Source organism: Nicotiana sylvestris, chromosome 8 (genome assembly GCF_000393655.2).
Source record: "Nicotiana sylvestris chromosome 8, ASM39365v2, whole genome shotgun sequence".
Lineage (NCBI taxonomy): Eukaryota > Viridiplantae > Streptophyta > Magnoliopsida > Solanales > Solanaceae > Nicotiana > Nicotiana sylvestris.
The window spans coordinates 46,858,335-46,874,111 of NC_091064.1; the positions used below are offsets into that span (position 1 = coordinate 46,858,335).

The 15,777-nt window shown below is 36.9% G+C and overlaps 1 long non-coding RNA gene across 1 annotated transcript; it reads left to right on the forward strand.

Annotated features, from left to right (window-relative positions):
• Positions 1–1,420: 1,420 nt before the first annotated feature.
• Positions 1,421–13,711, forward strand: LOC104232102 (uncharacterized). Its single transcript, XR_011401669.1, has 2 exons — positions 1,421–1,555; positions 10,434–13,711. It is a non-coding gene; the product is annotated as an uncharacterized lncRNA (long non-coding RNA).
• Positions 13,712–15,777: the final 2,066 nt, after the last annotated feature.

Here is a 15,777-nt window from a genome sequence, read left to right on the forward strand (position 1 = left end):
TGAATCCACACCTTTTAGGATCGGGGGTGCGCCCGGAATTTGGTCGACCCTAGAATTATAGGTCTCGACCTTCTTATCATTGGCTTCTATCTTTTTCTTGCCCGACTCAATCCTCTTTGTGAGTTCCTCGAGCATCTTTACGATGGCAGGGTCAGTTGCCGCCCCGTCGTTGCTTGATCTTTCTGGTACTTGTTCGGACCGAGGGGCTGTTCCCGGGGCCACTGTACTTGGGGTTTTTTGGTTCCTCTACCGCTGAGCGATTGCCAGCTGTTATGCCCGCAACATCTCGAAAATAACATGAAGGCTGATCTCATGTTCCTCCCGAGCTGGAGTTTTTTGGACTTCTTGTTGATCTCCTTGATGTATGCTCATGTTAGTGTGGGAGATTATATCGACGTGTTGGGCATTGTGTGAGACTGCGTCCACGGGAATTGGTTCTGGTGTATTCTCAGGGTTTCGTGGTGGTACACCAACACCTGGAACATCCACACCATTCTCTCCATGGTCCTCAAGATTGTTGTTTACTGAGTAAGACAATTTGACCTGAAATCAAAGATCTTGAATAAGAAAAAGTGTGAAAGGTAACCTGCGTTATGTAGTTAGACCAATAAGAAAATAATCACTATTATTTGTGAACACCTAATTTTTACCCCGCATGGAAATAACTCTTAAATAATAGACCAAAAATAATTTTAGTGAACTTTAGGAGTTTTTCTTTATTTAGTTGCATTCCATGCATCTTTAACATTTTAAAAATCATAAAAAAATTATCACATTTTTTATTCCATGCCATCTTAAGTTTAATTTGCATTTAGGAATTTAATTTCATAATTTAATTGCATTCATTAAACAACAATCACAAAAAAATATTACTACAATAGTCATGTTCACATTTTAGCTTTTAGTTTTAAATTAATTAGTATTAAATTAATAAAAATAAGTAAGATTAACTTTGAAAAATAATTTAAGGTAGAGCGTAATTTAGGATTTTATTTAGCTTGTTTAATTAATTCAACTAAATTTTTTAAAATCAAAGAAAGAAAGAAGAACGAAAAAGAAAAAGAAAGTTATCTTATTTTAAATTGGGCCAAGGCTAATGGGCCCAAAACAAGTCAATATCGCCCGACCCATTTCCCCTCCCCTTTTATTAAAAAAGAAACCCTAAAGCGCTAAGAAGATCAGACCTGCTCCTTCAGAAAAAGAGGAGCGTCGTTCCCCTTAAAATGTTCCTGACCTCACTCAGCCAAAAAAAAAAAAAAAAAAAAGAGAGAGAGAACAAGAGAATCAGAATGATCGGACCTTCCTTTTTTTTTTTTTTTTTTTTAGATTAGATCAAACCTAAGAGAAGGGACCTTCTCCTTCAGGAAAACAGAGAAACAAGAAACTACTTCTAATTTGACGAGACTGTTGATCATTTTATAGGTTTTCTTTAAAGCTGTTTGAATCGAAATTTCTGGTTGTTCTCTGCTGTGCTCATCTCGCTATAGCTGGACTTCATCCTTAAGAGTTCTAGATCTTCATTTGATCTTTGTTCTGCAGTTGTTTCCGCCTTTTGGTATGTACCTGATCGAAACTACTATCCTCTGTTGTGTTTAAATAAGACCTGTGGTATTATGAGTTGCTTATGTTTGGCTTTATATATCTAGTGTGTTTATGTTTTGAAGCTACTTAGTGTTCGTCCTCTGTTAATCTTTGTTGTTGTTGTATGTTAAAATTAAAATTTAAGTTGATAAAGTGCTCATTGATTAGTTCATTACTTTTTGTTGCCTCTTATTGTTTAAACTAATGATTTATGCTTAAAATGACACTGAAATATGGTGGATGATGGATTTGACTACCTGTTGGTCAAGTTTACCTCTGAAAAAGAGACTCAGCTCCCCAGGTTGTAGTTGCCGAGATTGATAATTCTACAGTTTCTTGTATATTCGTGACAATATGTAGAAACAGTTGGGTCCTAATTTAGTTTTAAAATTCAGAAATTTTTATTAGAGGCTAGTGGTTGTATCCTACTGCCATAATTGGTTCAGCATTGATTAAGCTTTAGGATTACTTTTGTTAGATTCCTTATTTTATTTTCTTAAATGCTTTGGAAATTAAATGTCTTCTTGGTAGTTTAGAATATTTAGAAACGCATGTACAGATTCTTGTATTGCTCTTTATGTGATTTAAACATTCTGCTTGTCCTATTCGAGATAGGTGAAGATGTTCCATGGGTTTTAATTATTTGCTAACAGGTAGTTTATTCAATTAAATTTGCTTGCTTTCTTTGTTTCAAACTAATTTTGGAACAATTCTATACAATCCATCTGAGCGTTCGGTAATTATCAATCTTATTCATCCTTATTTTGGATTAATTTAATGGATAGTTGTGATGTTGGTTTCTTAGGATAGGATACTACATTGTTAGTAGAATTTAAGAATGGGTTTTTTTAATTTATAAAAATAGATAAATGTAACAACAAAAGGATTTGTGTGTAAGGGAATAGTTATCGTCTCCAATTTGGTTTTCGTAGTGGTCATCACATAGTGGTGCTAAATGGGAAAGTCTGCCAACCCGCAAGAATATAAAACTAGTATGGCTAATCCACATTTTCAAAGCTAATCTACTCTTTTTCTTCCACAACTAATTTTCATAAGCTTTTTGCCTCCCAATAATCTCAAACAAGTTTTAGGGAAAACAATTTATAAATGTCGTAGTTTGCTTTAGGCGCGTTAATTAAATAAATCATTACGGCTGTGGGTGCGGTTCCCGTGGCATGGTCGTGATACCTAATCTCCAATTCGGGTGTGCATTTCATGTGATCCGATTATAACAACTTCGAACATTAATAAAATAAACGTATCGCGAATCACGGGTGCATTTCATATAGCGTGATTTGCGGTGTGTTCCAAAATAAATAAGTGTACAACAATCGTAACTTGATCAAGAAATAAATCCATAAATCCTAAAAAGCAGTTAAAATAATTAAAAGAGGTTATAAAGTTAAAATGCACAATAGGTTTAAAACATGTAGTAAATCAGATAATAGGCCAATTATTAATAGTTTAAGCAACTGTGCGTGAACCACGAAACGCGGGAATGCCTAACACCTTCTTACGGGTTAACAGAATTCCTTACCTAGAATTTCTGGTTTCGCAGACTTTTAAATAAAGTCAATTTTCTCGATTTGGGATTTAAAATAAACCGGTGACTTGGGACACCCAAATAAATTATTCCAAGTGGCAACTCTAAAAATTAAATAAAATAATCTCATTTCGAATAATGTCACTTCAATTGAAAAAACTCCCTTATATACCCCATTGGGTGGTAAAAGAGAGGTGTGACAGCTCTGACAACTCTGCTAGGGACTGAACCCAGAATCTCATGTTCATGGTTCAGAATTCGAGCTTAGAATAACTGTTATAGTTGGCTTTATTTATAATTTGATTTTTACATGTTTGGGCCTAATGTGCTAAATGTCGTTTTTTACCGCTTTGATATTATTTAAACTGTATATAAACTGTTACGAAACCCTTCTCTTCTCGTCTTCGGGGATGTGCACGCTGGCGTGACTCACCTTAAAGAAGAAAGAGGCTCAGACAAGTTACAAATCCGGATGACCTTTTGGTTCCCGGTACGTAGCCCCCCCTCGAGTTGTCCGCTCGGTTACAAGTCTAGAACAATACACCCAGGTTTTAAACCTAGAATAACTCAGCCTCATACCGGATCCCTAGTAGGAACGCTTGTTTGCATCATGTGCATTTGACTTTGGGGACTCAACGCAAGGGTAGGGTCCGTCTAGGACAGGTGAACCCAATTTAAAAGACCATCTCGATGCATCTTACGTGCTACTTGCGCATCTGTTTGTTTCGGCTTGCTTGTTGACCGACTTCTAGAATAGGGGAAGAAAAAAAAATTGAGAGGTAGGTATTTAGAAAATTTTGAAACTCTGCCGAAATTCTGAAAAAAGAAAAGCCATTTCAAAATAAGCCAAAATTTTCAAGTGCCATGTTTCCCCTGTTCTGTCAAAACTGACCGAACTATGCGGGTCTCATTCTCACCGGGTATGAGATACGCAGGCAAACCTCATCGGTTCCGGCCCCAATTTTTAAAAAAATTCAAAAAAAAAATTTCATTAGTTCCTTCTTTAGAAATCTTTCCTTAGAAAATTAAAAAAAAAGAAGTTTTTAAAACTCAAAAAAAAGTAGTTTCCTTCTTTCAGAAGTCTTTCATACGGAAAAAAGAAATAAAAAGAAGAAAAAAAAACAAAATCCAAAATACGGGTTTCCTTTATTTTGAAATATTTTTCCCAAAAAATCAGGAAAAAGTGAATCCAAATATATATATATATATACTTTTCCTTCTTTAAAATTCTTTCTTTCGTAAATGTCAAAATTTTTTTTTTTGGAAAATGTGAAGTCCAAAAATATTTGCGTTATTCTTTAGAAGTACTTATGTAATAATAAATATAAAATAAAAAACTCAGAAATCCAAAACATTTTCTTAAAAGTCTCTCTTTCGAAAATTAAGAGGTAGCATCCAAAATCCAAAAATATTTCTTTAGAAAAAAATAAAACAAATGAAAGTTCAAACAAAAAATATTTTCTTTTACTTTTAAAATTTCCAAAGTTCAAATCAAAAGAAAATAAATTTAAATTTTTAGAAGTCTCTCTTTCAAAAATAAATTTTAAAAAATCAATCAAAATAAAAAAATGCAAAAAATATTTCCTTTCTTCTTTTAAAACATTTTTTCCGAAAATTCCAAAAGAATTAAAAATAAAATAAAAATCACAAATCAAAAAAAAAATATTTTTCTTTGATTTTAAAGCTTTCTTGGTCTGAGTTTTATAAAAAGAAAAAAAAGTTAGCTTATTTACTCCATTCTCGATCTTCCCAAACTACTTGATCTGATTCATGCGACGTCATGATACGTAGGCAATCCTCATCGGATTCGATCATAGCTATAAAATAAATTGAGTGAAAAAATAAACTAAAAAAAAAACAGAAAGAAAACTTAAGTGAAAAAAAAACAAAAAAAAGAAAATGAAAAAGAAAGAAAGAAAAGAGAGTGCCAAAAAATAAAAGAGTGACCAAAAAAAAATGAAAAAAAAATTAAGAGAGATTAAAGAGAGGCAGAAATAAATGAAAAGAGGTACATACTGAAAGGGTTAGTTAAGGCCGAGATGAAACATGCAACCGTTCAAACACATGATATAAGCGTTTAACTATTAGGTGCATTGCATCCCTACGTGCGATTTCCTATATGTTAAATGTCTCAAAACTAACAAGGTTGTTGGGTGTGTAAACTAGTTAGATTTTGGTGGTTGGTTTTGTTGGTAGTCTAACCTCCTCTCTTTCACAAGATCCAAAGGCACAAATGGCCTCCGCAAGCAATCTACCAATCATTGGTCCTGAGGATAGCCCGGCATCGGCTATTATGCAGCTAGAATCAGCAGCTGCTGAAGAGAATAAGATGTTGCGTCTCCGCATACTGAAAATGTGGGACGCCTGGTCCAATAGTAAGGAACCGCCAAGTGTAATTCCTGAGTTCCCTGAGTTGATCCTCAGGTCAGGTGAGGTTACCAAAGCCCCTGTGCCCAACCCGCTCATCTCATGCGGGCACCCTCCAATGACCTCCAATGATCCTGACATGCTTTCTGTGGTTCGCCCCCAGGCGCCAGTTTCCTGGGCACCTCCAATATTGTTCTCTACAGCACCAGTTTCTTGGGCACCTCCAATATTGTTCTCTACAGCACCAGTCTGCACCAGAACACAACCAACTTTACCACGACCGTATGTTGAGCCTCCAGTGTTCACCTTTCAGGGTCCACAACTTCAATCAAAAATAACATATGTGACCCCGTACTCTTTAACTCAACCTCCGCAATATGATCTCTCGGTGGAGCAAGAAAAGGTTGTTAAAAATCCCGAGCAAAAGGAAATGGCTCGGAAGATGAAGAGCCTAGAACAAAGCATGAAAAACATGCAAGGTCTGAGTGGCCAAAAGAGTGTCTCATACTCTGACCTCTATATATTTCCCCATGTCCACTTGTCAGTTGGCTTCAAGATGCCAAAAGTTGTAAAGTACAACGGGCACGGAAACCCGGTCGCTCATCTGAAACGATGCTGTAACCAGTTGAGGGGTATTGGTGGGAAAGAGGAGCTGCTAATGGCCTATTTTAGGGAAAGCCTCACCGAAATCGCTTCTGAGTGGTATACGGATCAAGAAATTACCCATTGGCACATGTGGGACGATATGACCCGAGATTTTGTCCGCCAGTTCTAGTATAATGTGGACATCGCTCACGACAGAAACCTTTTGTCCAATTTAAAAAAGAAAATCGTAGAAAGCTTTCGCGAATATGCTGTCTAATGGCATGAGCAAGCTGCCAGGGTAAAGCCTCCAATGAACGAAATTGAAATGGTCACGGTCTTTCTACAAGCCCAAGAGGCGGACTACTTCTAGAACATGATGTCCGCCATGGGAAAGGCGTTTGCTGAGGCTATCAAAATTGGGGAGATAGTAGAAAGTGGGCTAAAAACAGGTCGACTTTTGATTCATGCTACTTTTAAAGCCATATCACCAGATGTTCAAAATGGTTCAAAGGATTTAATAAATGGAAACGGGAGAGAAGAAGAAGCCATGATGGCTTCCAGCTCGAGGGGGACCCACAGGTCATTCAGCTAATCAGATATGCTTCCTGAGGTCCCTCAATATTATTATCCCCTTCAGGATGCTGCTTATGCCGTGACACCACCTCTTTATGCGGTGATGAACGTGCAACCTTACACGCGGCCACAACATTATACATAAAACCGAGCTCCACCTCCTAGAAATGTCCATCCTTACCAAGCTCCATATAATCCTCAACCAAATGATCCCCAGTACAATCCTCAACCAAGAGAGCCTTTCAGAAAGAATCAGTTCACCCCTATTAGTGAATCGTATTCAAACTTGTTCCATAAGCTAATCAGGCTAGATCTATTGCAGCCAGTGGCCCCGAACCGGCCGAACCCCGAGTCCCCCTCACATCGAGCTGATGCTAGACGTGAATACCACTCTGGAGCAATAGGACACAGTACAGAGGACTGTTGGACCCTCAAAAGGGCAGTTGAAGATTTGATTGAAGCTAAAAGAATTGTTTTTCAGGATGAAGAAGCTCTTGATGTGATGAACAATCTGTTGCCTACCCACAACAGCGGGCCAATAGTCGGAATATTTGTGAAGATGGGGAATTTTATCCGGCACTGAAGGCCATTGCAACCATTGCCGAGACAAAAGAAAAGTCGAAAGACGGTTGCCAAGCCTGAAACTTCCCCATCAGACGGGAGTCTCGGTAGCCAGTCTTGCTATCCTTTCTGCATTCGGATTATCTCAGGGTGTTATCCGGATGTTTACTTTATTGTCTTACTTTTCGATGTTAACCATTCTATCTTTTGAAATTCAAAAGCTCAAATAAAAAAAAATCAAAATCAAATGAAATTCTTCCAATGATGTCTCTTTTCTTAATCTTATCATTTTTTCTTATTCTCTTTTTAATTCTATTAAATGGAGATTTCAATAACATGATATATTTGCGGACTTCATGCCCAGACCCTGAAACACTGTTAGACCTTGAAATAATGAATCAAGAATTAGATAGTAATGAAGACAAGTTTAAGGAAATAAAATAAAGAGTTGGAACAGCTAAAGAAAAATTGGCTCCAGATTGGAAAGATCCATACATGGTAACAAAAGTACTACCAAAGAGTGCGTTGTACTTGGGACACATTGAAGGAAATGTCCCTAAAACAACTGTAAATGCAAATGCAGTCAAAAGGTACTATGTTGGATTCTCTATATAGTATTAATGTTCTCCGGTTGGGATGAAGAAGACTTTCTTTCTCACTATCCAAATAACCCTTTGCAAACTCTTTGAGCCGGCTCCTATTATTTGATTACCTTCTTTGGAACCTGGAGTTATTATTGAAAAAAAGGGATGAATGAAAAATGAAAATTTTTGAAAGGAAAAAGAAAGAGAAAACAAAGCAAAAAGAAAAAACAAAAGAAAATCAAAAACAAAGTTCCATGAACTACGTTCGACTTGATTCCGAAAGGATACGTAGGCAGCCTCTCTGGGATTCAGTCACACCAAAATAAAAATTCAAAGTCTCCTAAAAAGTGAAACTGGGGCAGATGTTATAATGGTTCGGCGATGATCCCACCCAAAAGGTTCCAAAGTTGTAACTCAATCCAAATCTTTTTTACCCAAACCCTGTTCAAGTCCTTCCGATCAATCGGTGAGAATGTTCAAGGACCGAAGAATACAGTTACTTGGATCCGATACAGTCAAAATGAGAAAAATAAAATGAGAGTCTTATTGGTGAAAACCCACACGGGCACTGTGAGGCGACAGTAAGCAAAGAAATCAAAATGAGAGTCTTGTTAGTGAAAACTGGCAAAGAGCACTATAAGGCGATGGTGAGAAGAGAAATGAGAGAGGTCAACTCGTGAAAACCTGCAAAGGGCGTCCCTGATCAAAAAGAGAATCCTCACAGCCATCGGCATCGACAGAGTCCGGGCAAGGTTCTCGATTTTGAGGCAAAAGTTGTGTTGAATTTCTGAGAGTCGGACGGTTTATACAGATCAGGCATCCAGTCCAAAAGGCATGTCATGTTCATTGAAGTCCGTATGTACTCCAGATAAGTCCTTCTTTCCTTTCCCCGAAGGAGATACCTCTTGTCTAAATTCATTTATCAATTCCTTTGTTTGTTTTTACTTTGAATCCCTTTCAGTCTAACTCTATTCCGAAACTGAGACAAAGAAGGGATGACGAGACTGATTTAAAGGGTTCTCATTTGACACGAGCTAATATGCAATAAGGCACCCAGCCTCGTCAGGGGCATCAAGTCAACTTCGACCGACCATGGTGGTTGATGTTTTGAAATTGAAAACTCTTGGAAGTTGAAAAGGTTGAGTCCCACGTGGCTAACCGTCTCGGCAAAGATTTGAAAAATCCAAGGTACCCCAAATGCTCTGAAATTGAAGTAGGAAAAAAGAAGCCAGAATAGAAAGGCCTACGAAGGCGAAATAAAGTTGGAAAAGGTTAAGTCCCACGCGAGTAGCCGTTGCAGCAATTTTGAGGAGCCAAAAGTTCCCCAATGCTCCGAAGTTAAAAAAACAAAAAAAAAAGAAGGAAAAAGAAAAAAAAGAGAAAAGAAAAACAAGAAGTCAGAAGGGAAGGGCCTACATAGGCAAAATAAAGTCGAAAAGGTGGAGTCCCATCGACCAATCGTCATGGCAAAGTCTGGAAAAGCCAGAGTTTCTCCAGAGTCTGAAATGTAATCGGTATTCGGGAAACAACCGATTGCAGATGAAAGGGGCCGAGATCAAATGGTTGAAATAATCAAGGCCACAAAACCAACCACCATTTCAAATTGACAAATTGTTTTTTGTTTGAAAAACAGAAAACATGTGTAATTCGAAGCAACCTTGCAAGAAACAGGTGCAACAAAAAAGAAACTGCGCAAGGGCTGGAAACAACTTTGCAGCAACAATCCAAAAAGGGAAGTCCCCTCCAAAATTCTTTCCCGCATTTACTCATTCTATGAAATAAAAAAAATAAAAGAAAAAGAAGAAAAATTCAAAATCATAGTAGCCTAGGGTCCCCAATCTCTAGCTACATTTTTCCAATATAGGGTCCCATTCCCTAGTCGCTGCCAGCATAACCTGGTAGTTTTTTCCAGTATAGGGTCTCACTCCCTAATTGATCCCCGGCATAACCCGAGGACCTTTTCCGGTATAACCCGATGACTTCCCAACATAACTCGTGGACCTCCCCGGCATAACCCAGGACTTTTTCCGGCATAACCCGATGACTTTTCCGGCATAACCCATGGACCTTCCCGACATAACTTGAGGACCTCCCCGGCATAACCCGTGGACCTCCCCGGCATAACCCGAGGACCTTTCTGGCATAATCCGATGACCTCCTCGGCAGAACCCACAGACCTTTTCTGGCATAACCCGATGACTTTCCCGGCATAACCCGTGGACCTTTTCCGGCATAACCCGATGACCTCCCCGGCATTACCCAAGGACCTTTTCCGGCATAACCGGTGGACCTCCCCGGCATAACCCGAGGACCTTATCTGGCATAACCCGATGACTTTCCCGGCATAAACTGTGGACCTCTCCGGCATAACCTGAGGACCTTTTCCGGCATAACCCAGTCATTTTTTTTCTAGCATAACCTGGTAATCTTCCCAACATAGGGCCTCCGATCCCCATTTGATTTTATTTTAGATATAGGGTCTCCACTCCCTGATCTCTTTTTCTCAAGGATACAATCCCGATTTTATTGCTTACAATAAAGAAATAGTTTAGATTTTGTTGCAATAACTCATGAAATTTTCCTAGTGAAAACTGGGGCAGAAAAATTTCGTTCGTTTATTTGTTTTGATGCCTGAGAAGGTTTTTATCGTGAGGCACAAGTTTCAAGGCGACCAAAAGAAGAAATCTCGATTCAAAAAAAAGGAAAGAAAATTAAGAAAAAAAGAAGTGAGCTCTAAAGTGTAGAAGCGGAGAGAAGACGTGGACTGCTCAAGATATGGTTGAAGTCACAAACTTTGCATGTCGCACCTTGATCCAAAAAGCTGTAGAAGAATGAATCAGCGGTTGCAGCTAAACGAGCATCAAGATTCAGATCAGAGTCAGCAGGAAGAACCGGCAAAGACTCAAGATCAAGCTTTAGAAGGTTTATAGATAGAAATCTTGTAACTCGTAGCTGATAGGCTTATCTAGTTTAGCTTTTCATTTTTTATTTTGGTGTAATAAGGAGTTCAGCAAACAGAAACAACAGCAACAACAAAGAAATCACAGTTTTTCGGTAGTCTCAGCTACCAAAACTTCTAGAACTACACCAACCTGATTCCTTTAAAGCTAAGGATATGTAGGCAACCTCCGAAGTAAGGTTCGGTCAAACTTTTTCAAAAAAAATGCTTCCAAATGGAGTATCAAACGGGCAAAAATAGCTCGTAATTGCTCACTTTATCTTTGCCCGAAAACTCTTCATGTTCTCGAGAAAAGAGGGGCAGCCGTGAGCACCTAATTTTTGACCCGCATGGAAATAACTCCTAAAAAATAGACCAAAAATAATTTTAGTGAATTTTAGGAGTTTTTCTTTTTTTAGTTGCATTCCATGCATCTTTAACATTTTAAAATTCATAAAAAAATTATCACATTTTTTATTCCATGCCATCTTAAGTTTAATTTGCATTTAGGAATTTAATTTCATAATTTAATTGCATTCATTAAACAAAAATCACAATAAAAAAATTACTATAATAGTCATGTTCATATTTTAGCTTTTATTTTAAATTAATTAGTGTTAAATTAGTAAAAATAAGTAAGATTAACTTTACAAAATAATTTAAGGTAGAGCGTAATTTAGGATTTTATTTAGAAGGAATTACAACCCATGTCACTTGGCCTAATAGCCCAACCGAAAATGGCCCACATTTGAAGCTCTTACCCTATTTAGCCCATGTTGTACAAATCTTGAAAGAAGATTTTCAGCCTTTAGCCCATTATTAAAGACATACTTTTAGAGTTTTTATTATTTTCTTCTTTCTTCATTCCCTTCTCTCTCTCACCGCCTCTCACTTCTTTCTTTCTAACCCACATAGATCCCTCATCTTCTCTTAACCTAGCCCCCGCATTCCCCCTCCTCTACCCCCCACGTAGTTCTGCCATTAATGGCTCGAAGAAGGTCGGGCTCCTACTCCGTTGTCCATGGTGGCAAGCAGAAGAATGAAGAAGATATTTGAAAGAAACATGAAAATACACACAGATCTGAAAATAAATAGCTCTCAAACTTGATTTGCACCAACAAACAACCACTAATTTTGGAAGATTTTGAAGTTTGAAGTTCTGGTAATTTTGGAAGATTTTGAAGTTTGAAGTTCTGGAAAATCATAACTATGTAGCAGGTTGTATCGACACTGTATAATAGTGTATAATTGTGTATATGGATATACAAACACCTCTTATACACTATTATACATGTTTATACAATATTGTATAATTGTGTATAAATGTGTATATTTGTGTATAATGTTGTATAGATATATATTTTTCCAGTATAATGTTGTTAGCGTGTAAGAGACCTCTACAGAAGTTTGACACTTCCTTCTCTTCTTCTTTTTCGTGTATATGCTATATGAAACAGATTTGTACGCGTTGGAGGAATTCTACAATTCATTTATCAATTTTTTTTATTTTTCTTTTATCCTGTTGGATTGCTTCAGCAATTGCACATAAAAATGCTTGAATTTCTTACCTTCAGATAATATGTATTATTCAGGATAGGATTTTTGAGTTGCGTTGTGGCTTATTTGCATTTTTTTATCAAATGCTTAATAATCAAAGGAAATCAAGAGAATGAAAACAACTGGTTGTATAAAGAGGGAGCAACAACAGTAGTTGATTGTGTGAAATAAGCTGTTTTTCGGGAATTAACCGATTATTTTTGGGCTATAAATTTGCAAAGTGATATCTAGGCTATTATGTTGTAAGTCAGGTGTGTGAGTTATATTTATGTGAAATTATCCCTTTTATTTAGCTTGTTTAATTAATCAAACTAATTTTTTTAAAATCAATGAAAGAAAGAAAGAACAAAAAAAAAAGTTATCTTATTTTGAATTGGGCCAAGGCCTGCTCCTTCAGACCTGCTCCTTCACAAAAAGAGGAGCGTCGTTCCCCTCAAAAAGTTCCTGACCTCACTCAGCAAAAAAAAAGAGAGAACAAGAGAATCAGAATGATCAGACCTTCCTTTTTTTTTAGATTAGATCAGACCTAAGAGAAGTGACCTTCTCCTTCAGGAAAACAGAGAAACCAGAAACTACTAATTTCACGAGACTGTTGATCATTTTATGGGTTTTCTTTAAAGCTTTTTGAATCGAAATTTTTTGTTGTTCTCTGCTGTGCTCATCTCGCTATAGCTGGACTTCATCCTTAAGAGTTCTAGATCTTCATTTGATCTTTGTTCTGCAGTTGTTTCTGCCTTTAGGTATGTACCTGATCGAAACTACTATCCTCTGTTGTGTTTAAATAAGACTTGTGGTATTATGAGTTGCTTATGTTTGGCTTTATATATTTAGTGTGTTTATGTTTCGAAGCTACTTAGTGTTTTTCCTCTATTTCGAAGCTACTTAGTGTTTGTCCTCTGTTAATCTTTGTTGTTGTTGTATGTTAAAATTAAAATTTAAGTTGCTAAAGTGCTCATTGATTAGTTCATTACTTTCTGTTGCCTCTTATTGTTTAAACTAATGATTTATGCTTAAAATGACACTGAGATATGGCGGATGATGGATTTGACCACCTGTTGGTCAAGTTTACCTCTGAAAAAGAGACTCAGCTCCCCAGGTTGTAGTTGCCGAGATTGATAATTCTACAGTTTCTTGTATGTTCGTGACAATATGTAGAAACAGTTGGGTCCTAATTTAGTTTTAAAATTCAAAAATTTTAATTAGAGGCTAGTGGTTGTATCGTACTGCCATAATTGGTTCAACATTGATTAAGCTTTAGGATTATTTTTGTTAGATTCCTTATTTTATTTTCTTAAATGCTTTGGAAATTAAAGGTCTTCTTGGTAGTTCAGAATACTTAGAAACGCATGTACAGATTCTTGTATTGCTCTTTAAGTGATTTAAGCATTCTGCTTGTCCTATTCGAGATAGGTGAAGATGTTCCATGGGTTTTAATTATTTGCTAACAGGTAGTTTATTCAATTAAATTTGCTTGCTTTCTTTGTTTCAAACTAATTTTGGAACTATTCTATACAGTCCATCTTAGCGTTCGGTAATTATCAATCTTATTCATCCTTATTTTGGATTAATTTAATGGATACTTGTGATGTTGGTTCCTTAAGATATGATACTACACTGTTAATAGAATTTAAGAATGGATTTTTTTAATTTATAAAAATAGTTAAATGTAACAGCAAAAGGATTTGTGTGTAAGGGAATAGTTATCGTCTCCAATTTGGCTTCTGTAGAGGTCATCACATGGTGGTGCCAAATGGGGAAGTCTGCCAACCCGCAAGAATATAAAATAAGTATGGCTAATCCTTATTTTCAAAGCTAATCTACTCTTTTTCTTCTACAACTAATTTTCATAAGCTTTTGGCCACCCAATAATCTCAAACATAGTTTTAGGGAAAACAATTTATAAATGTCCTAGTTTGCTTTAGGCGCGTTAATTAAATAAATCATCACAGTTATGGGTACGGTTTTTGTGGCATGGTCGTGATACCTAATCTCTAATTTGGGTGTGCATTTCATGTGACTCGATCATAACAACTTCGAACATTAATAAAATAAATGTATCGTGAATAACGGGTGCATTTCATGTAGCGTGGTTTGCAGTGTCTTCCAAAACAAACAAGTGTACGACAATCGTAACTTGTTCAAGAGATAAATCTATAAATCCTAAAAAGCGGTTAAAATAATTAAAAGCGATTATAAAGTTAAAATGCACAATAGGTTTAAAACATGCAGTAAATCAGCTAATAGGCCAATTATTAATAGTTTAAGCGACCGTGCTTGAACCACGGAACCCGGGAATGCCTAACACCTTCTCTCGAGTTAACAAAATTCCTTATCTAGAATTTTTGATTTCGCACACTTTTAAATAAAGTCGATTTCCTCGATTTGGGATTTAAAATAAACTGGACTATTCCAAGTGGCAACTCGAAAAATTAAATAAAATAATCTCATTTCGAATAATGTCACTTTAATTGGAAAAACTCCCTTATATACCCCCTCGGATGGTAAAAAAGGAGGTGTGACATTATGTTTAGCCCCACGGTGGGCGCCAAACTGTTTATCGTGAAAATGGTAATAACAATTAAATTTGATTTTGTGGTTCTAAAAATACTGATATATTTTTATGCTAGTTTTTAGGAAATGGATGCTAAGTAAGATATTAGAAAACAAGATTATAGCTTAGGGGCCTCGAGCTGTCGTGCATGAGACCTCGAGGTCGAGTTGGGTGGCCGGCTTAGAGCGACCGAGGGAAGACTAACAATTATGAGAGCTACGATGATGGCTCTTTATGATCAATGATAAGTAATAAATGAAGAGCGATAAATAGAACATAATGAATATAAGCAATAAATGGAAGTAATGAGATCAAGATAATATGTTAGAGAGTAGAGAGAATATTCTTGTGTATCCAATATTGAGCATCAGATGACTACAAAATGACAAGGATCCTCTTTATATATGAGGGGGAATCCCAACATAGTACAAATACATTTATTACAAAGATATGTGGCTGATACAGCCTTTTAATGCTACAGTACGGGTTTGGACTAACCTAATAGACTTTGTCAGCTCTAGTCACGTGCCTTGGGAACCTCACACCGATCCACCGACATCACTTATTTACCCTGCCTCGAGGCCAACCGTTCCTTACGCTACCTCGAAGTAGATTACTGAGGACCCTCGAGGCCAGGGCCCCGAGCTAAGCTTCGATCTGTTAGGGGAGGCAGTTCCTTCGAGGCGCCTTGGTGACCGTAAAATTGAACCGCCGATTTTTGCCGTATACAATAGTCATATCCTTGTTTTTACCATCTAGGACCTAATCTCGATACTTAAATAATTGCTTATCTTCGTATAGACTAGCCTTTATGCACTCTATATCAGGCTTGCCCAATAACCAATTATGTCTTTGATATTTTTTTTCACATTGAATCTAGTACGTGTACTCTCTAGTCTATGCATATCTTTATCCAGAAGTATCTTTACAGGAGCTA